Source organism: Periplaneta americana, chromosome 1, assembly GCF_040183065.1.
Source record: "Periplaneta americana isolate PAMFEO1 chromosome 1, P.americana_PAMFEO1_priV1, whole genome shotgun sequence".
Classification (NCBI taxonomy): Eukaryota; Metazoa; Arthropoda; class Insecta; order Blattodea; family Blattidae; genus Periplaneta; species Periplaneta americana.
In genome coordinates, this window is record NC_091117.1 from 29,849,860 (window position 1) to 29,872,879 (window position 23,020).

At 35.2% G+C, this 23,020-nt stretch overlaps 1 long non-coding RNA gene across 1 annotated transcript in view; it reads left to right on the plus strand.

The window, feature by feature from the left end:
• Positions 1–23,020, plus strand: part of LOC138708976 (uncharacterized) — a 657,561-nt gene that overhangs the window by 332,253 nt on the left and 302,288 nt on the right. The window contains exon 3 of the long non-coding RNA XR_011334804.1: positions 4,472–4,510. This is a non-coding gene — a long non-coding RNA (uncharacterized lncRNA). The remainder of the gene's footprint in view (positions 1–4,471; positions 4,511–23,020) is intronic.

The window sequence follows — 23,020 nt, forward strand, 5'->3', positions numbered from 1 at the left end:
CGTGTCTGCCAGGTGATAAACGTTGTAAATTGTAGTCACCACACCTCACCCCACCCCCAATGACTCGGGTGGATTTCTTCATACCTATTTTCACAACCATTACCGCGTCATTTACATCGGAAAGTAATTCTCAAATCCAGTTGAAGAAGGTGAAACTTATAAAAATTAGAAATCAAACAACAAACCTTACTAAATATTCATAAAAGACATTTTAAGCGACACATCATCTTGCAATACCCAAGAAATTGGACTAGTTAGAGTGGTATGGTGGTGATTGTAGTGGTAATAGTATTAGTAATGCTTAGGGAACGGATGTTGTTGTCTTATAAATAACTGAAAAATGGCCAATAGAATGACATAACATTTACATAAAAATGCCCTAAAAGTTAAAAAGACGACTTTAAATTTAATTAATTAAAGGCAAGGTACTCTATACAGGGTGTTTCCGAGATAGTGTTACAAACTTTCAGGGATGATGGCGAAGGGCACATGTATCAATTTGAGATAAGAAACCTTGCATGGTCCGGAAATGACTGAGTCGAAAGTTACAAGAAAACATATTTGTGTGGAAATGGAATTGTAATTTGCCACCACGTGCCCTCCTTCGCTTAACTTTCGGAACAGTCGTGGAAAAATGGTATGGGCCGGATGTCTCCTACGTGGGTACTTGCCCGATACAATCTGTGAGGTTGTCTACTTTCCCATTGACTCATCTGTATTCGAAAATCAGGTCTGCTTATTCCGCTCTCGTGTAAGTTCTTACTCCTCCATTTCACTAGGACTGATCGACTGGACACTGCAACTTGTACTTGTATCGGGCAAAGTACTCACGTAGGAGACATCCGGCCCATATCATTTTTCCAGGACTGTTCCAAAAGTTAAGGGAAGGAGGGCACGTGGTGGAAAATTACAATTCCATTTCCACACAACTATTTTTGCTTATAATTTTCGACTCAGACATTTCCGGACCATGGTTTCTTATCTCAAATTGATACATGTGCTCTTCGCCATCATCCCTGAAAGTTTGTAACACCACTTCGGAAACATTCTGTATATACATAGTGTTCTGTCAAATGGCAGGTCTTTCACTGCAAACCCAGCATTCTCCAATCTTTCTTATTTTTCCCGTTCCTCTTAGTCTCCGCATATGATCCATATATCTTAATATCGCCTATCATCTGATATCTTCTTCTGCTCCGAATCAATTCCTTTTTTTCTTCCTGATCAGTTTCAGATTTATTCTTTCTTCGCTCACTCTTTCCAACACAGCTTCATTTCTTATTCTGTCTCCATTTCACACGCTCCATCCTTCTCCACATCCACATTTCAAATGCTTCTATTCGCTTCTCTTCACTTCGTCGTAATGTCCATGTTTCTACCATATAAAATGCCACACTCCATACAAAGCACTTCACTAATCTCTTCCTTAGTTCTTTTACAGAGGTCCGCAGAAAGTGTTCCTTTTTCTATTAAAAGCTTCCTTGGCCATTGCTATCCTCCCTTTCACTCCTGGTAGCAGCTCATGTTACTGCTTATAGTACACTCCAAGTATTTGAAGCTGTCCACTTGCTCTACTGCCTCATTTAGAATTCGTAGGTTTATCTTCTGTAGTGTTCTTCCTATGACCATGGTCTTCGTCTTATTTGCATTTATCTTCATCCCATACTGCTCACAGTTGTCATTTAGCTTCAGTAGCATATCCCTTAGTATCATCTCCTCTTCTGCTAACAACGCCATATCATCAGTAAATCGTATGCACTTTATTCTTCTTCCTCCTATTATTACTCCTCCAATGTTTTGAAAACAGTTCTTTATTAAATTCTCCAAGTAGATATTGAACAGGGTAGGTATAAAAGACATCCTTGACGTAGGCCCTACTCCTCTCCCAATTTCACTTCCTTCTGACAATTCTTCCCCTACCCTGACTTTGACTCTTTTTATATAAAGATTACTGAACAGTATTCTCTCTTTCCAGTTCACACCTATTTTCTTTAGAATCCCCATCAGTTTATGTAATGTTAATATTTGAGAGCACTTATAGTTGCGAAACGTTTTTTTCACAAATGAATCTCAAGAAAACTGGGCGAAGACTATGTTTAATAGATTCTCACATACAGTCAATTATGAGGTTAGTATCCATCAAGACAAACATTGGAAGAATTATTGTTAGAGAACATCACAAAAATTTAGAAGATTAAGAATTTCGTGAATAAGGACAAACTCAGATGTTAGCATATCTGTACAACAAAAAAGAAAATAGATTTGAATTACTTTAGTTTTATTTTGAAAAAATTCGTCAATATATGAAAATTTTAAGAAAATGTCAGGATATAAGCCTAGCCTAACGTGCATTTATTCATGAATGGGCAGTGTCATTCACAGTATAGCAATATATCAAGTCGTTTCTGTTATAATGTGAAATAATTTTTATTAAGAATTATTATCAAGTATACCTCCAAAGAAATATTATTTAACATGATTGTCGAAACACAAATTGCCTAGATAACTGATTCTAGTACGGCTATGTATAGCCTAGTATTAACTTTACATTGCTGTAGTAACTTACCGGTATTCTCTTACAACGTAGCTACACCCCTGACTGACGATTTCTCTTACTCTCAGTCAAACCACAGAGCTCAAAAGGGCACTCTGATAGACCACAGGTCGTAACATTGCCCGTGTGTTTGACATTCTGGACTATACGTTTTATGTCATGCCATCAAGACATGTAGGGTAAAGTTGCGTATATCGCACCACTTTACCACTTATAATTTTTATTGAACAATGCAATTTTTATTTTCTGCATTCCTTTACAGAAATTCATTCCCAGAACATTTATCTTTCTTGTAAAAAAAAAAAACCTTGAATTTGATTTAATATTTTTGAAGTAGAATGACATTTTCGAAACACATGTCAGTGGTGCCATTTAGGCAACTAGTTTCCTAAATAGCACCTGCGGTTTCTTAAATCGCACCTCTTTAACTGCAGGGAACAGGATGAAGGGAAGTTTTAATATTGAACATATTGAACAGTATTTAATATGAATAATGTAATAAATGCAAATTACAAGTTTATTGAAATTAATGAAAGAGAGTAACGCATCTTCAAATGAAATTGAAAAAATAGAGCATAAATTACCTAACATTTAAACTTCTTGAATGCGTTTTTTATTGTTATACATTTGCCATGTGCTTCACCAGGAAGTTCAGACTGTAAACTGCGTCACATTTTCTCCACGATTATCTCGAAGCCACCTAAGAACTGCTTCATGATTTAGTTGTCTGAAATGGTTTGAAGATAGGAACATCTGAAGGCTGGGACTCTGAGTATTATGACGAGGAAGTTGAAATAGGAGCGTATCATTTTCCCGAGATTTATTTATTTATTTATTTATTTATTTATTATTTTGCTAATAATAGTAACATAAAATATAATATATACAGAAAAACTTTAGCTTGCCCCTGAAAGAGTAGAACTCGTGCTCAGGGACGGATTCCTGAATTGAAATTAATAATTATACAATACAATTTGTATTATGTCTACTGATAATTTAGCTTCTAAATTTTTGAAATGGTTCGTATAGGTGGACATACAGAAGTAACATTTTTTTCTATGACAGGTTTGAGTGGCAAATAAAATGTTTGAGCTATTTGACAAATAGTTCACTGTTGATGTAATCTGAATCACGAGCAAACAAATAACGATCCTGGAAGAATACCAGCTGATAATGTAGGATGCACTGTTTGACGTTTAAATATTTTTATATGTGGCACAAAATATCTGTTGCGCTTGTACAACACACACTTGTTGTATTAACGCCCTTTTCACTTGATATTGCATCCACCTGATGCATTCGTCGTTCAGAGAAAATTTTTGGGCCTTCTTTTGTACGGCTAGAATTACTACAGTTGCTCATATCGCACCGGTTGGAATTAGGCACCTACAAAGTGGTGCGAATTAAGAAATTACGTCATAAGTTATTTCCTTCATTCTAGCCCATAAACACCACATGTTCGAAAATCGTACTAAGTTAAATGTTCTTTAATATTTCTTTTAACCAATAACATCTTAAGATTATGGATTCCTTTGCATACAAATCCGTTATTTAGTTACAAAATGTTAGCTAAATATACATCCTCCTGAGCGATTATATTAAATACTCTACCACCACGTTGCTAGCACAAAGAAGTGGCAGAAATCAGGTGACATGGTGGAAGTTCATATGGTAGATTGTAACAATACCACTAGATACTACACTATTACAGTAACTTGTTTTAAACTAGCAGTGGTGCCATTTGGGAAGCGGTGCGATTTATGCTACTCTACCCTATATCATATTAAATGATATCTTGTCGCATAAATCAAATTATACATAACCATAATATTATATTTATTTTTATTAATATTTTGAATTGCGTTGTTCAGGAGCATATAGGCCTACATTTTAATTGGAATTGATTATCTATTCCAGGTATTCGGCGTTCACGGACAAATTCCACCTGTGCTGAAGGTATGTAGACTTAAATTGTAACATTCTAAAGATCGTATTGTGGGCAATTGCAATCACTTTTTATTTAACTTAAATTGTTGCAAAAGTACTTCTTTGTAAGTGAATTAATTTAATTACCTTCACGTTCTGTTTGAATTAAATTCTTCTGATTATTTATATTCGCTTGAAAATAATTAATTCAAGTGATCGAAACTTAATTAAAGAGTATTGTGCGGTACATATAAAAGTGCTTGAAAATTTGCAACTTCTGAAGGTCTGCCAGATTGTATAGAGTCGCCCGTCTCGTGTTCATAACAAGGAAATTTGTTTGCGAGCAAAGAAAGAACAGCACGCGCCATCTGCAGATACGGCCAGCATGCAAGTCGCTCAAGGAGAGACATGTTACGTGGTAATTTATGTGTCTTACAAATAACAAAGGAAACTCGCGAAATACGAAACTCCAGGCGCATTTAATGAGCTCGGACTGAGCATTTAACATGGAGTTTTTTTGTTTTATGAAAGGCATTCCTCTGTCCAGATATGACTGCCACTTGATAACATGGCTTGTATGTTCATGTTGCGTTTCTTGTTGCAGTGCCGTAGATGTCTGTATCAGAAAACAAAGCACGTATGAAATTTGTCTTCGAAACAGATTTTTTCTGGATAATTCGATAATTTAGTTAGCTTCCCATCAATTCCTTCTAGAAACGTTAAGTGACATTAATTTCTAATGTTCGAATACAATAAAGACCTAATCGTAATGGACATCATTACCAGTATCATCGTCAAAGTTGCTGTCGTCATAGATATATTTTTTATTGGTATAAAATTCGTCACATTCGTTGTCATCGTAGTCGTTGTCGTCACTAGACCTCGGATATTTAGTCACTTAAAAATAAACTTTTAGGCTCCTAACCTAAAATGAACGAAGTAAACACTGAGAATATAGTTTTCGTCGTCTAGAAATACAATTTCATGCAGGTAAAAAACGATTATGTGCATCTAAATGTATTTCTATCTACTTTAAATGAAATAACTTAAAAAATGCAATTAATTAATGTGCATTAAGCATCACGGTCTAAAGTGAAAAAGAAAACAAGTGAAATTTACTGTTACAAATTAATTTCTATTAAGCCTTATATTATGAATAATTATTTAATGAGTACATCGGAGTGATTACAGCAACCGATACATAACTGTTAATATTACAATTAAATTCATTAATAAAATTTACCACTAAATTTGCTATTAACACATTATTTGTAAATTGGCATTGCAATACATAACGAATGTTCTACAAGTTTTCTGAGTTGTGAAACTTTACTTTTTCTTAGATAGATAGAATCATTTTAGAAGCGCTTAAAGATCTCTCGAATGATACCGAAGTAATGGGCGCATAATTAAACCTAGCAACATTTGTCATGCTGATTTCTTTAGGGAGAAGTGCATTCTCCCCATTCACCACATTTGTACTGTCTGCTCAAGTGCTCAATAAAACCACTCACTTCCCAGGAATTTCTTCATTCCAACAATCAAACTATTAAAAGCTCTTTGAACCAAACTCACCCCATGATATTAAAAACTTTCTCTTTCATTGCTACACGAAAAAAATAAAAACCTAGGCCTATTATTAATAAAATAGGAATAGGCACTTTCAGACTCTAAAACTTTCAAACAGGTCACAGTGGACAAAATAGGCATTTTAGGCACCCTGAAACTCCTCTCAAAGTTTATATTTCATATAAGAAGTGAAGATACTTAACTATTTTTATTTTAGTATTATGGAAAAAAAAAAGGCATAGCTATAGTCTAAAATTCGAGGTCTATACATCACTGCCGTTACATAATTTGTTGTATGATATTCCTTAATCAATACGAGTAGTCGTCATTGTCTCCGTCATATTCGTAGTTGTCATTATTTCCGTTATATTCATAGTCGTCGTTGTTTCCGTTATATTCATAGTCATCATTGTTTCCATTATATTCGCAGTCTCATTATTTCCATTATATCTGTAGCCGTCATTGTTACCGTTATATTCGTAGCCGTCATCGTTAACCGTTATATTCATAGTCGTCATTGTTTCCATTATATTCACACTCTCATTGTTACCGTTATATTCGTAGCCGTCATTGTTACCGTTATATCCGTAGTCGTCATTGTTACCGTTATGTTCATAGTCGTCATTGTTACCGTTATATTCATAGTCGTCATTGTTCCCATTATATTCGCAGTCTCATTATTTCCATTATATCCCTAGCCGTCATTGTTACCGTTATATTCGTAGCGTCATTGTTACAGTTATATTCATAGTCGTCATTGTTTCCATTATATTCGCAGTCTCATTATTTCCATTATATTCGTAGCCGTCATTGTTACCGTTATATTCGTAACCGTCATTGTTAACCGTTATATTCATAGTCGTCATTGTTTCCATTATATTCACACTCTCATTATTTCCATTATATTCGTAGCCGTCATTGTTACCGTTATATCCGTAGTCGTCATTGTTACCGTTATGTTCATAGTCGTCATTGTTACCGTTATATTCATAGTCGTCATTGTTCCCATTATATTCGCAGTCTCATTATTTCCATTATATCCCTAGCCGTCATTGTTACCGTTATATTCGTAGCGTCATTGTTACCGTTATATTCATAGTCGTCATTGTTCCCATTATATTCGCAGTCTCATTATTTCCATTATATCCCTAGCCGTCATTGTTACCGTTATATTCGTAGCGTCATTGTTACAGTTATATTCATAGTCGTCATTGTTTCCATTATATTCGCAGTCTCATTATTTCCATTATATTCGTAGCCGTCATTGTTATCGTTATATCCGTAGTCGTCATTGTTACCGTTATTTTCATAGTCGTCATTGTTTGCATTATATTCGCAGTCTCATTATTTCCATTATATCCGTAGCCGTCATTGTTACCGTTATATTCGTAGCCGTCATTGTTACCGTTATATTCGTAGCCGTCATTGTTACCGTTATATTCATAGTCGTCATTTCTCTTTTTACCTGTGTTTTATGTCTGGTTTGTTTCGTATATTTTTATATCTCTACTGTTATTTTACTTCTGTTTCTTTGGTATAATTTTCTCTCTTTACGTTTATTTCATATCAGTCTCTTTCGTACAATAATCGGTCTTTACTTTTATTTTATTTCTCCTTCTTTCGTACAAAGTTGTCTTCTTTTTCTCTTTCTTTCGTATAATTTCTATGTGTTTATTTTTGTTTCATTTCTGTTTCTTTCGCATAATATTGTATTTCTATTTATTGTTTCTGTTTCTTTCGTATAATTATTGTCTCGACTTTCATTTTATTTCTCTTTTCTTCGTATAATTTTTGTCTCTACTTTTATTTTATTTCTCTTTCTTTCGTATAATTTTCTCTCTTTACTTTCATTTTATTTCTGTTTCTTTCGTATAATTTCCCCTCTGTACTTTTATTTTAATTTCTCTTTCTTTCGTATAATTATTGTCTCGACTTTCATTTTATTTCTCTTTTCTTCGTATAATTTTTGTCTCTACTTTTATTTTATTTCTCTTTCTTTCGTATAATTTGTCTCTACTTTTATTTTATTTCTGTTTCTTTCATATAATTTTTATTCTACTTCGATTTTATTTCTCTTACTTTCGTAAAATTGTTGTCTCTACTTTTATTTTATTTATCTTTCTTTCGTGTAATTTTTGTCTCTACTTATATTTTATTTCTCTTTCTTTCGTATAATTTTTATCTCTACTTATATTTTATTTCTCTTTCTTTCGTATAATTGTTTCTCTAGTTTTGTTTTATTTCTCTCTTTTCATATAATGTTATATCTTCACTTTTATTTTACTTCTGTTTTTTTCGTATAATTCTTTCTCTTTACTTTTATTTTATTTCTGTTTATTTCGTATAAATATCTCTCTTTATTTTTATTATATTTCTTATTTCTTTCGTACAATTGTCTTTTTCACTTTTCATTTTATTTCAATTTCTTTCTTGTAATCTCCTCTCTTTTTCCTTTTGTTTTACCTCTGTTTTTTTCGTATAATTACATCTCTTTCTGACCAAAATTACAGCTATGCAAAAATACTGACATTAAATTAAAATAAAGACTCAAATGTTGAAGGTTCGCTGTAAACACGTTGTTTTTATTTATTTCTTCATTCACTCATTTATTTATTTACTTATTACCTTATTTATTTAGTTTATATATAATCTGAAGACGTTAATGCCATGAGGCACCACACCAACAAAAATGCAAATACGAAGAGAAATAAGTGCAGAGAGAATAAGTAAATAAGAAAAAGAGATAACATTTTAAATTTAATGGAAATAGAAATAAAAATACACATGAAAAAAGAGGAGAGGAAAAATACAAGTGAATAGATACATTGACTCCGCATCTCCATGCGACACTCCGCCAATCACTCCGCCCCTCCGTCAATGTCTCCCACATCAATGTCCCCTTCTCCAAAGCTCTACCCTTAGTCAATGGCCCCGCCCCTTTGTCAATAGCCCCGCCCATTTTTCGAATGCCCTCCCCTTTTTCAATCACCCTGCCCCCTTTGGCGATGACCCCGCCCACTTAAACAATGGCCCGCCCCTATTTGTCAAAGGCCCCGCCCCTCATGTCAATGGATCCGCCTCATTGTCGATTGCTACGCCCACTTTTTCAATGGCCTCGCCCCCTTTATCGGCGGGCCCGCCCCCTTTGTTGATGGTCCTGCCCATTTGTCAATGACCCCGCCCACTTTGTCAATGACACCGCCTCTATTCGTCAATGACCCCGACCCCTTTGACAGTGGTCAATTACAATAGCCCCGCCCACTTTGGCAGTGGATTACCCCCTGTGTCAATGGCCCCGCCCTTTTGTCAATGGCCGCGCCCCCTTTGTCGATGGGCCCGCCCACTTTGGCAATGGTCCCGCCTCTATTCGTCAATGGCACGCCCTTTGTCAATGGTCCCGCCCTATTGGTCAGCTTCCCCGCCTCTTTTGTCTATGGCCCGCCCCTATTTGTCCATGACCCCGCCCCCTTTGTCAATGGTCCCATCCCTTCGTCATTAGCACCGCCTCTCTTCGTCAATGGCCCCGCTCTTTGTCGCAATCCCCGCCATTCTTTATTTATGACTCCGCCCCTTTCCCACTGGCTATGCCTCTCTTCGTTCCTAACCCCGATCCTCTTCCGCAATGGCTCCGTCCTGCGTCAGTGATTCCGCCCCTCCGTCACTGCCTCCGTCACTCCTTAGATCGCCGCGCCATTTGTCAATGACCCCTCTCATCTTCGTCACTGGCTCCGCCTCCGTCAATGACTCCGCCTCTCCGTCAATCACTTTCTTCTAAGTCAATGACTCCGCCTCTCCGTCAATGAGTCCACCTCTCCGTCAATGACTCCGCCTCTCCGTCAAAGGCTCATCTTCTAAGTCAATGACTCCGCCTCTCCGTCAATGACTCCGCCTCTCCGTCAATGACTCCGCCTCTCCGTCAATGACTATCTTCTAAGTCAATAACTCCGCCTCTCCGTCAATGACTCATCTTCTAAGTCTATGACTCCGCCTCTCCATCAATGACTCCGCCTCTCCGTCAATGACTTTCTTCTAAGTCAATGACTCCGCCTCTCCGTCAATGACTCATCTTCTAAGTCAATGACTCCGCCTCTCCGTCAATGACTCCGCCTCTCCGTCAATGACTCCGCCTCTCCGTCAATGAGTCCACCTCTCCCTCAATGACTCCGCCTCTCCGTCAATGACTGAACATCTACGTCAATGGCTCCGTCTCTCCGTCAATGACTCCGCCCCTCCGTCAATGACTCATCCTCAACGTCAATGACTCCGTCTCTTCGTCAATGACTCATCCTCAACGTCAATGACTCCGTCTCTTCGTCAATGACTCATCCTCAACGTCAATGACTCCGTCTCTTCGTCAATGACTCATCCTCAACGTCAATGACTCCGCCTCTAAGTCAGTACTAATACGAGTGCAGTAATTGCGTAATGCAGTCTATTTATTGATAAAAGTAGGTCTATGAACATCTAAAGATAAGTAACAGATAGTACGAATTTTAAGGAAGACACACTTTTTCTACGTCATACTACTTTTGTCCAATAAAACGGTACAGAAAGTCGTTTTTAAACCAATCATGGCTGCTTGTCCTACAATTTTCATCACCTGCTAGTATTTATTTTCTATCACCTCACTAGCATTTGTTTCTTTGTTTGTCAATATTGTACTTTCAATAATTGTACCTTTTAAAATGATTCATGTTTATTTCATCATACTTAATTAATGTTTTTTCTACCATCTAACTTGTTTATATTATTTAAGCTATGTTATAACTTCTGCTGTATGAGATCATGGATAGTCACGTATCAGAGATTGTTTAATATAATCATATATATATATATATATATATATATATATATATATATATATATATATTGATAATTGAAGTGAAATGCAACTGTTTTAATAAAACTGAAACTGAATCAACAAAGCCTTCTTGCCTAGTAATCGTCCATAGAGTCCAATGAAGATTGTATAGTTGGCACAACTGATAACAAGAGAACCACTAATCATGACACACTACTGCCATCTAGCGGAATATTTGTAACAATGATATGGTAGAATAATACATTTCCAAGACAGTTTAGTATTTCAGTAAGTCAATTAATATTTTATTGTATTAGGGTACTTTATTTCTTCTAATCGTTATATAATTTCTTCTAATTGTGTAATATTCAATTAAATCTCACTCGAGTTTCGATTTTCTCTAGATAAATCAAAACCTCTAGTGAGATTACTGTAGGTAAAACAGTAACAATTTCGAACTTTCACAATATAGTTCAAATATTCAGTTTGCTATATTGAACTCTACTGAGTAAGATAGTGTTTACTAAGTTTGTTTTCTAATACAGTTAAATTCCGAATCTCTGATGTCATTGGCAGGGTATTTTATAAACACATTAGCGAGGGTTTGATAATGATGATGATGATAATGTGTGAAACAGACACTTTTTCATTTATTCAAGTTCATTAACAAGAAGTAAAATTTTTCAATCCGGGTCATAGTAATAATGTAGGCATAACTCAGCCATCCGTTGCCTGATTGAGACAAACTTTCATTTACATGAAAGAATACTTCACGACAAAGCCAGTGGTACAGGTAATGTCTTTGTAACAAAATGTGGGTTATCAAGTTTTTACCCCATATTCCTTATATACACTCTGTTGTAAAATATCCCTTCGTAAGGAGAAACCACTTTCTGCCACGTCAAATCACATTAATAGGCTTACATCTTTACTACGTGCAGAGTCGACTGTATTTATTTAACAGAAAACGCTATCCATTACGAATTTATTATTCAGAGATGCTCGTGTTGAACTCGCCTTACAGATATCGCATCAGATTAAAAGCTAATTTACAGAAGTTCTGCTCACATTTTGTTGTTTTATTTACACAATTAATTCTTCGAACGCCTCTTTTCTGAGAACTGTTACTTAAAAAAAATATACTAGCGATTTGCCATTCTGGGATTATATTATGTTGCATTACTGAGATGCGTAACTGTACGCCTTTAATTCGTTTTTCTTCCCCCTCCACTAACCTGTCCATGGCCCCTTATATCACTTTCTCGTTCCTTCCAATCCGAAGAAACAAAAGCTAGCCTCGGCTTCTTTCCATATAAGAGAGTACCCAATTAAATGTCGCAAGCACCATGGAATAATAATGGCCGTTATTGTAAACGCTACCTCTTTCCACTTCTGTGCTCCTCCGTTGAACCCTATAAAATTATTCCATGCACTTAGCAAATTATCGCGTTTTGTTTGTCCGCAGCTTCTTGTTTGAAGACGTCATGGTCTATTTCATAAGCTATAAAACAAAACTCACAAGTCGCCGCTGCTGTATTATTTTATATCTTATCTCTGAGAAGTTAAGAGACTTTCAATATGTGAAAGGAGGTACAAAAAATGTTATGACTTGACGTTCCGGTCGTAAATCTGTCGGAAATAGTTTTTTAATCCTCTGTTTCCTCTTTTAAAAATTGAGTTTTATTATATTTTGTCGTGTTTTTTTTTCTTAAGACATGCCATGCTTTATCTATATATAGGCCTAGCATATTATATTGAGGTATGTAGATAAATATCGTAGTCTTGTTTGCTTGTTTTCGACCTCTACATAGTCATAATTTTACACCGCTAAATTTTTCTTTACATTCTACTTCCCCTTTTCCTTCAGCATCTTCTCATCCTTATAAGGTTCAAAACCTCTTCCTGTCTCACCCATTTCCTGGCTTTACTGTATTCCTTTTCCCATCCGGCATGTCCGTCAACAATATTTTGATATTTCTTTGTCAATCATTCGTTACATCATTTGCTCCGTTTATGAACTTCATTTTTATTCATGGCTCTATGCCATTTGAAAGCAACGCAAATACTTCAATTTTACAATAAAAGACATAGGGTGCTATTCATAGACATTTCGCTAGGCCCCGCTACGAGCGTGCCAAACTAGCCCCGGCTATCGACTGGTTACTTGTACAGGATTCATATCATATCATATCATATCATATCATATCATATCATATCATATCATATCATATCATATCATATCATATCATATCATATCATATCATATCATATCATATCGTCGCCTGAATGCAAGAACTAGGTAACTCGAAATTTGCGTTTTTTAGTTACCTCTTTTATAGCATAGCAAAAATCGCACAAAATGTAATCCAGGATCTAGGTAACTGATCGAACGATACCAGCGACATCTATTTTCCAATATAACAAATAGGTAAATGAAAACGAGGCATATTCCTTAGTGCAATAAATAAGTAAATAGGCAATGTAACAAAATATGAAAAATCAAGTTACCTAGTTCTTGCATTCACACGACGATATCATATCATATCATATCATATCATATCATATCATATCATATCATATCATATCATATCATATCATATCTCATATAATATATCATATATCATATCATATCATATCATATCATATCATATCATATCATATCTCATATAATATATCATATATCATATCATATCATATCATATCATATCATATCATATCATATCATATCATATCATATATCATATCATATATCATATCATATATCATATCATATCATATATCATATCATATCATATCATATCATATCATATCATATCATATCATATCATATCATATCATATCATATCATATATCATATATCATATATCATATATCATATCATATCATATCATATCATATCATATCATATCATATCATATCATATCATATCATATCATATCATATCATATCATATCGTATCGCTAACACTGGTTTATGAATACGAAAAACGTTAGTTCGCTGATCATCCACCCGAAGTCCGCGCTAAGAATGTCTATGAATACGGCAGATTATGTAACACAAGCATTATCTAATAATAAACCAACAGTTTCAGCCATGTTATTAGAATCTGGAGTCTAAAAGATTAGCAGACAGTTTGCCCACGGGTATTTCTTCGACATTCTGAATTACCCAGTTGATTTTCTCGTCATATACTTTTTTGTCAGCAGTCAGTGTGCCCACGGATATTTTGTCTACACAGTGAATTACCCACAAATGGTTTTAGTCTTCACTTTTTTCTTTTTTTGCTGCTGACCACAATGTTAGCTATGGGCGAGGTATAATATTCATATTAACTACAATGTTTGAACAACCATTGTCGATATATCCAACATAACAGTTTTAAATACAATGATTTCACAACCATTGTCTTATTAACTCTATGAAACAATTAAGAATAACATTTATTTATAAAGAATTATGGGGCATGATGGTTTTACCCGAGGTAGGGTTGCCAACATGAAGAAACACAAAACCAGGACATATGAAAACATCAATTCGATTGACAACAGAAAGTGTATGAATTTCTAAGAAACTGAATACTAAATACCACTTATTTACTATAGACACAGCATCAAGATCACTTAGCCTATTTACTTAATATTCGCAGGGTTGAACGCTTCAGTAATACAGTTTATTTTATCTATTATCTTCCTATTTGCCATGGTTATTACATTACTACCATTTACGAGTACTGAGTACTGTTTCACTGAAACACAGTTGTGATAAAACTTTACCCAAATTTTGTGTGAAAGAATATCTTCAGAACTTTTCTCTTTGTTGTCCGTTAGGAAAAATTTCAATTTGATCACCTGGTCTAAGACAAGGACTCATCTGCACCTTTTCCAGATGTATTTCAGAAAGTATCATTTGTATTTCAGAAAGCATCATTTGGAATTCAGATTCGTCAATTGTAGGCCTATTGCAGAAAACATCATTTGTATTTCAGATTCGTCAATTGTATTTCAGAAAACATCATTTGTATTTCAGATTCGTCAATTGTATTTCAGAAAACATCATTTGTATTTCAGATTCGTCAATTGTATTTCAGAAAACATCATTTGTATTTCAGATTCGTCAATTGTATTTCAGAAAACATCATTTGTATTTCAGATTTGTCATTTGTATTTCAGAAAACATCATTTGTATTTCAGAAAGCATCATTTGTATTTCAGATTCGTCAATTGTATTTCAGAAAACATCATTTGTATTTCAGATTCGTCAATTGTATTTCAGAAAACATCATCTGTATTTCAGATTCGTCAATTGTATTTCAGAAAACATCATTTGTATTTCAGATTCGTCAATTGTATTTCAGAAAACATCATTTGTATTTCAGATTCGTCAATTGTATTTCAGAAAACATCATTTGTATTTCAGATTCGTCAATTGTATTTCAGAAAACATCATTTGTATTTCAGATTCGTCAATTGTATTTCAGAAAACATCATTTGTATTTCAGATTCGTCAATTGTATTTCAGAAAACATCATCTGTATTTCAGATTCGTCAATTGTATTTCAGAAAACATCATTTGTATTTCAGATTCGTCAATTGTATTTCAGAAAACATCATTTGTATTTCAGATTCTTCAATTTTATTTCAGAAAAAAACATTTGTATTTCAGATTCGTCATTTGTATTTCAGAAAACATTATTTGTATTTCAGATTCGTCAATTGTATTTCAGAAAACATCATTTGTATTTCAGATTCGTCAACTTTATTTCAGAAAACATCATTTGTATTTCAGATTCGTCAATTGTATTTCAGAAAACATCATTTGTAGTTCAGATTCGTCAATTGTATTTCAGAAAACATCATTTGTATTTCAGATTCGTCATTTGTATTTCAGAAAGCATCACTGTTCCTTTATATCGCCTTTCCATTTCAGATATTTCTTGATGAAATCTTTTCCCATGCTCGTCGCTTACCGCTCCAAGTTTAGGAGGCAAGAAATCCAAATGAGAATGTAAAAAGTGTATTTTGAGGAACCTATTACACCTCATTTTCCCATATGCACTCGACATGGTTTCCACAACAAGTTCTATGCAGTTGTGTGCCCTAGAATTTCCAAGAAATTTGAGCAAACATGTTTGAATGCGCTCCATGCGATTTTTCCTGTAACGGAAAGTTTTCCCTCAAACAAAGAGTCATCTATAACTTTGTGAAATTGTGGATCGATGGAAATGCCCTCTTCTAATTTGTCTTTACTCAAAAAGTAAACTTTTCTTTTAAATACTGAAAACCACACCCTTGTTCGTTCATTGCGTAGAACTCACTTTGAACTGTTCTGAAATTTACTGAATAGAAGGAACCAATATCTGTTTATTTATTAGAAGTACAAAAGAACATGCCAACAACCATAATAAACCGGAAATAAGTTATTAACTCATAAAATTCATTGGCGTTCGTTGTGGTTTACAACCCCCAACCCGCGCCAGATGTTTCCTGGGAGAGCGCTTACCGAAAAGTGAAATGATAGAATATCTTTAAAATCTTACGTGATACGAAGAAAAGACATACATTTTCGGATTTAGCGCACACTAAACCATAAGGGACACATTGTTTTAAGTCGGAGAAAAATTCTTGTTGTTCAGTGTTAACTACATCGTCACAATGATTATTTTTTCTTCATACTTACTTATAGCTTTTAAGGAACCCGGAGGTTTATTGCCGCCCTCATATAAACCCTCCATCAGTCCCTATCCTGAGCAAGATTAATCCAGTCCCTACCATCATCTCACCCCCCTCAAATCCATTTTAATATTATTCTCCCATCTACGTCCCTCCAAAGGTTCTTTTCCCTCCGGTCTCCCAACTAACTTATTTTTTCTTCATATATTACATAACTTTTTAATATGACAGATTACCTTATTTTGATGAAAATGATACGTTGTTGAAGTGTTAGAATTGCTAATTAATATAATGAGATGCCGCTATTTGTAAACCGTCCTTGTTATGTGTAGGCCTAAGTAAATAAAATAAGTTATAAGAAAAAGTTGAATTTGTTACTTTAGTAGTTGTGTGATAAATGAGGACTAATTTAATGTCATAGTAGACTACCTTTAAATTCAAAACGGAAAACATTTAAAGATATATTAGAACACGTAACGTTATATGACGATCCATTTATTTTCAATTCGAGTGAAGACGCAAAAATTGACATCCTGTTGAATCTCATTATGGATGAATTGACAGAACAAGAAAAGAACAAAACCTGAAGCTATTTGTGTTGAATGAAAATGGCTGCTTATAGTTACAAGACAAATAAAATTCCAATACCCGACGTACACCTGAATATCTGCCTAATACATTCCTATCTTGCCTCGTTAATTTCGGGAACAAAGGGTTAATGATTTGTCAGAATGTTTTTTGTGCAATAGCCAAGGAAAACTTTCAAGTAACTGTTACAGTCAATTAATATTCTCATTAGAAGACGAGCTTCCGACTTCCTGATATTTACAGAGAAACTAATGCAAGTAGAACATTCGATTAGCTCCCATTGTCGATTGCCTCGTGGCTCAGACGGAGGTAACACCTGCGCCGATCAATTTTAGAACGTTTTGCAATTTATTTCAAGCGGGTTGCCCGTTACGGATGCCTGTTTTATTGGAAAATAATTGCTCCTTTATTGACCGATTCCTTTTAGAAATTCAGTAAAGCCACCAGCATGATGTGCAGTGGATAGGTAAATTGTTGAATACTCCCCAAAATTATATTCATTGGAAGAACACCTGAGGATGTGGAACATCACCGCAGCTGGGGATTTCAAGAAACTGGTTATACAAGGATAAGAAAATGTTTTCTCAATATAGCCTATAGGTACTTAAAGAAAGAGACGTATGGCTCTGTTTGAGATATTTTCATTACGACTGCAAAATCTTAATAAACTTCTCAGAGTTATTTAAAAAAAACTTATCTGTAGTAATGTCACGAGAGGTCTGAGATGAGCCGATAAATCCACGAGCGAAGCGACATTTATTAGAACTATTTCGTGAATAAAATAAAAATGTAAATAATATATCCCTAAAATTCGATCACAAAATGTTAATAATTGTATATTAACGAATACTTAACCTATTTAGACATTGTGAAGTTGAAATAGTCTACTCGTAGATGAATATCGATTACTGCAATAAAGAAATTCGATGTTATTATTCAGTAATGCCAATTGCGAAAAGCGAAATACAGGTATAACAGTGTTAATTACATGTACTACACTTTTCTCTTATTATTATAACATAATTACATTTTCATTATTTTCTGAAATCATAATTTAATTTAACAGTAACAGTGGAGACAGCTACTGGGTGTTCAGTTCAAAGTGTGTCATGGCTCGCTGTATGCCGTCATGTGGCTAGCCGATGAGCCTAGAGAATTCAATCTTCCTACACTTCCGCAGAGGCGTATAACCTATGTTCCAGAGAAGTTGCCTAGCAAGTACGGCGGTTATTCTGAAGAGTACTTACCGATACGTACGATAACTCTAGTAGTGGCAGGAATGTGAAGTGTTTGGAAACACGTACTGGAGTGAGTTTTTTTTCTTACTGTCGGGATATGGGGAGAGGGTTAAGACGATTACTTACGTATTTGTTGACATTAATTTCGACTGTCAACATGGACACAGAGCATTTGATTTATGTTGTGGAATGTTGCCGTACGCAACCGATGATAACAAATACCCTGCGTACGACTTGCCCGCGCAAAACACAGTTCGAAAGAGGTTATGGTAGCACACAGACCGTAAAGACCGCCATCTGTTGCTACGACGTTCAAGTTATACCGTACACTTTCTCAAGTTCAGGTTGAACGCCTTGATTAATAGGCAACTTCTCTGACATAAAAGCTGACACTCGCTTCAAATCGCTGACTCACAACAGTGACGTCATGACATAATTTGAAATGAATACCCATTATATACCAATGCTAATGTATTCACAGCGAGACATGTTGCTACACAGTGATAGATAGGCCTAATTAAAACATGAATTTTATTACGCCGCACGGAAGGCAGTTTGATCAAATACCTTATTATTACTATGCAAGGTCTTTGGCTTTGATATGCGATGATGTTACATAAATTTGAACATTTGACTTCCTATTAATTGTTTCATTTCATTCACAAAATACAAATTTTATAGGATAAAATATTATAGGTTAAGTTACCTGTGGAAGCAGGACCAATGTCAGCTGTGCCTTATTTCGACCGTTACAATCAGTGCTACACGAAAGCATTTTTTATAGTTCGACAAACGCATTCTCGCTGTAGTGTGTAACGGAACTAAAGCTGCATCTACACAGTTCAATATTTCAATCGCGTATGCGTGCAATCTGGGAAGAATAGCTATTGAAAGAATCAAGTTTAAAAGGTACGTTCAATTAAGATGCATGAAGATTTTGTGTCTACATGGTGCGCCGTTTTGAACGTCGTCTTCACTGCGTAAATATATTAATTAATATTAAATATCAATTTTGCATTCATTGCTTTAAAGTTGGAAGAAAAGTTTAACCGTGTAGTTGCATCTTAATGTATTCATGATCATCAATTTACTGGGAAACAGTTGGCGACAACGACTGAACAAAAGAACGACCATGCGATAAATTGATAGCGATAAATCTAGCTGCAAAAATTATCGCAAAGTGTGACTGTGATTGGTTGGAATTCAAAATTTCATTACACTTCATTGGTCGAAAATAGAATGACGTCATATAAACGAAATAGCCAACAGTAATCTCGCTAGAGTTTTTTATTTATCTAGAGAAAATCAAAACTCGAGTGGGATTTAACTGACTATTACACGATTAGAAGAAAGTATAGCCTATAATGATTAGAAGTAACAAAGTACTCCAGTACAATAACATATTAATTGGCTTACGAAAATACAACTGTCTTCAAATGTATTATTGTACCATCTCAACATTACGCTAGATGGCAGTAATGTTTTATGATTATGTTTTCTTGTTATCAGTTGTGCCAACTATGGAATCTTCATTGAACTCTGTGGACGGTTACTAGTCAAGAAGGCTTTGTTGATTCAGTTTCATGTTTATTAATATATTTGCATTCCACTTCAATCATCCGGGTCCCAGTAATCAACGTCACTTGACAGATGATTTTCAATAAATCTTAGTATTAAACAATCTCTGATACGTGACTATCCATAATATCATATAGCAGAAGCTATAACAAATATAACCTAAATAATATAAACAAGTGTTAGAAAACTTTTAGGGATGATGAAATAAACAAGAAATGTTTTAATTAACCATGATGAAATAAAAAATAAACATAAATAATTTTAAAAGAAACAATTATTGAAAGTACAATTTTCAAATGTGAATGTTATACTGGTTGGTGGTTCAGTTGATGTTATATTGGACGTGTGCGTAAAAGAAGTGAACTCGTTGATGTACATGGTGTATCCCTCAACTTATTCAGGATTTCCGAATGGTGCTCTTCATATATGACCAGTGATCTTTATTAATTCTTGTTCTTGAATGCCAGTGCGAGTCATATTTGAAAGTGCTGTGTATCGACTGGAGTGGTTTGTAATTTTCTGTTTTTTGACGTCCAAACCAATTCAGTTTGAAATGTTGGCAAAGAAAGAAACAAATGCTAGGGTAGTGATAAAAATAAACAAATGCTAGGGACGCGATAAAATTAAAGAAATGCTAGGGACGCGATAAAATTGTGCGATAAGCAGCCATGATTGGTTGAAAGACGTCCTTTCGTACCGTTTTATTGGTGAAAAGTAGTGTGACGTAGTAAAAGTGCAATAGTCTTCTTAATAACATAGTTTCCTGTCATCCATTATTAGGGTGGAAGTGAAATAACTTTGCAAATTTTCAGAGTGAATAGCGCATGTTGTATGTAACAAAAAAGTGCAATAACATATTGATGGAAAGTTAATAGTTCTGCAGAATTATTCCCCCCCCCCAAATATTTAACACCGTCTTAGTCGACAACTATGACGAGTAGGATCGTTATTTTTGTCAACATCGATAGAAAATCTTATAAAGAATCATTTATCCCTCTGGCGTATTTCAATAACGTGGACGGTTTTCGTGTAAACATAATTAAAAAAGGAAGTAATTTCAAGTTCAGTGAACGATGCGAACAGATTGCAACGTCGTCGTAGCCAGAGGTGGAGGTGGGATATACAGAATGGGCCAGAAGTCATCATCGGATATTGTTTATATTGAAATAAAACATTTGTCGCAACCGAAAACTAATTAAAACTATTCATGGACTGAGAGGGATATTTTTACCCTTCATATACTGTGTGTGGTAATAGTTTGTCACTTTTCCGATAGAGCGAGGGAATTTTTATGTTTTGGTTACAAGCCAGATTTTTTCCGACCCGCGCGTTTAGTAGTTCATTCTTGTCTATGTGAAACGTTGTGTTGTCTTTGTGTTGTAAGAAGTAAAGATTGGTTCACAATAAACCGGGAACGGAAACTATAACGAGAACGAGAACGGAAATGTTGTTAAAATAAATGTATTTAAATGTGAGCGTTCACAATAATTTATTGTGAACGCTCACATTTAAATACATTTATTTTATCATTATTTCCGTTCTAGTTCTCGTTGTCGTTTCAGTTCCAGGTTTATTGTGAACCGGCCTTTAGTCTTCCTTTCAGTTTCCGGAGACTTCACTTGGACTGCTTTATTAAAGCGATGAAAGAAGTTTTTTTTTTTCCTGATTTCTTCGTACGTTTCACCAGTTCGTTGTTTTTCATGAACCCACACACTGACGAAGAGATTTTCATCAATCGTATACAGGGTGTTAAGAAAAGTAACTAATATTTAGGAGGTGCTAGTATACATCAAAACAAGAAAAAAAGGTATATTATTATAATGTACCGAAGTACATATGATATTTCCATGCAGATATTCTGCGTCAATATACGATGAAAGAGTAATGGAACGGAGAAAAATTCTCTCCGGCGCCGGGATTTGAACCCGGGTTTTCAGCTCTACGTGCTGACGCTTTATCCACTAAGCCACACCGTATTCCACCCCGGCGTCGGATCTAGATATCTATGACGTAGTGCAGAGGGCGGCCACTAGAGGGAACCCAAGAGTTGGAACTTAAAACTGAGACGATTCTTCCGACGCCGGGGTGGAATCCGGTGTGGCTTAGTGGATAAAGCGTCAGCACGTAGAGCTGAAAACCCGGGTTCAAATCCCGGCGCCGGAGAGAATTTTTCTCCGTTCCATTACTCTTTCATCGTAAGAAAAAAATGCCTAATAAACATGGGTCCTACAACACATATTTTCTGAGATTTGAACACTCGTTCATAGGAGGTGCTCAATGCTACGTCCATTCATAGCAATGCATTCCTCTGTCCCTCGGGGTAAGGAATCACGTACTCTTTAAAATTTGTTTTAATACATTAATAATAAATCCTGATAACGATCCAGTTAATCTCTGTGGTAGTACGTACGCCCTGTTAATCTATCACTAAGTTGATTGAGAATCGGTGCTGATGCCTTGTTTCTTCAACTGCATGGGGATTTTCATCAGTCCACACATGCTGATTACGAAAATTCACAACATCTGCTGAACCCGGCTCATATCCGCAACCAGACTTTTGTTTTCAGTATTCCTTGCTACGTATCATTACTCCATGCCAGGGGTGTCCACTACGGTATGATTACAGTAGTCTGCATTGTAAGGCAGAGAAATGCATTGGCACCTCTTATGAACAAGTGTTTAGATATCAGAAAGTAATATGTTGTAGGACCCATGTTTATTAATTTTTTTCTTGTTTTGATGCATACTATCACGTCCTAAAATATTGGATAATTGTATAACACTCTGTATATGCATGTATGCTACATTTCTTACAACAGTTATCGGCAACCACAGTTAACACAATATGGCAACTATCTCATAGCAAGAGATACGCGCCTTCCTCATTCAACGAAGTTCTAACGCAATATGCATCCAGTTACTGCTGCCAACTTTAGGCCAAATAGGTCTAGGCTATCGTATCTTAACGAAAATGACGAGTGGCGAACTTAAAGCTACCTTATATATTGGCATATATATATATATATATATATATATATATATATATATATATATATATATATATATGTTTGGAAGTAAATCCCGAAAAGACAAAGTA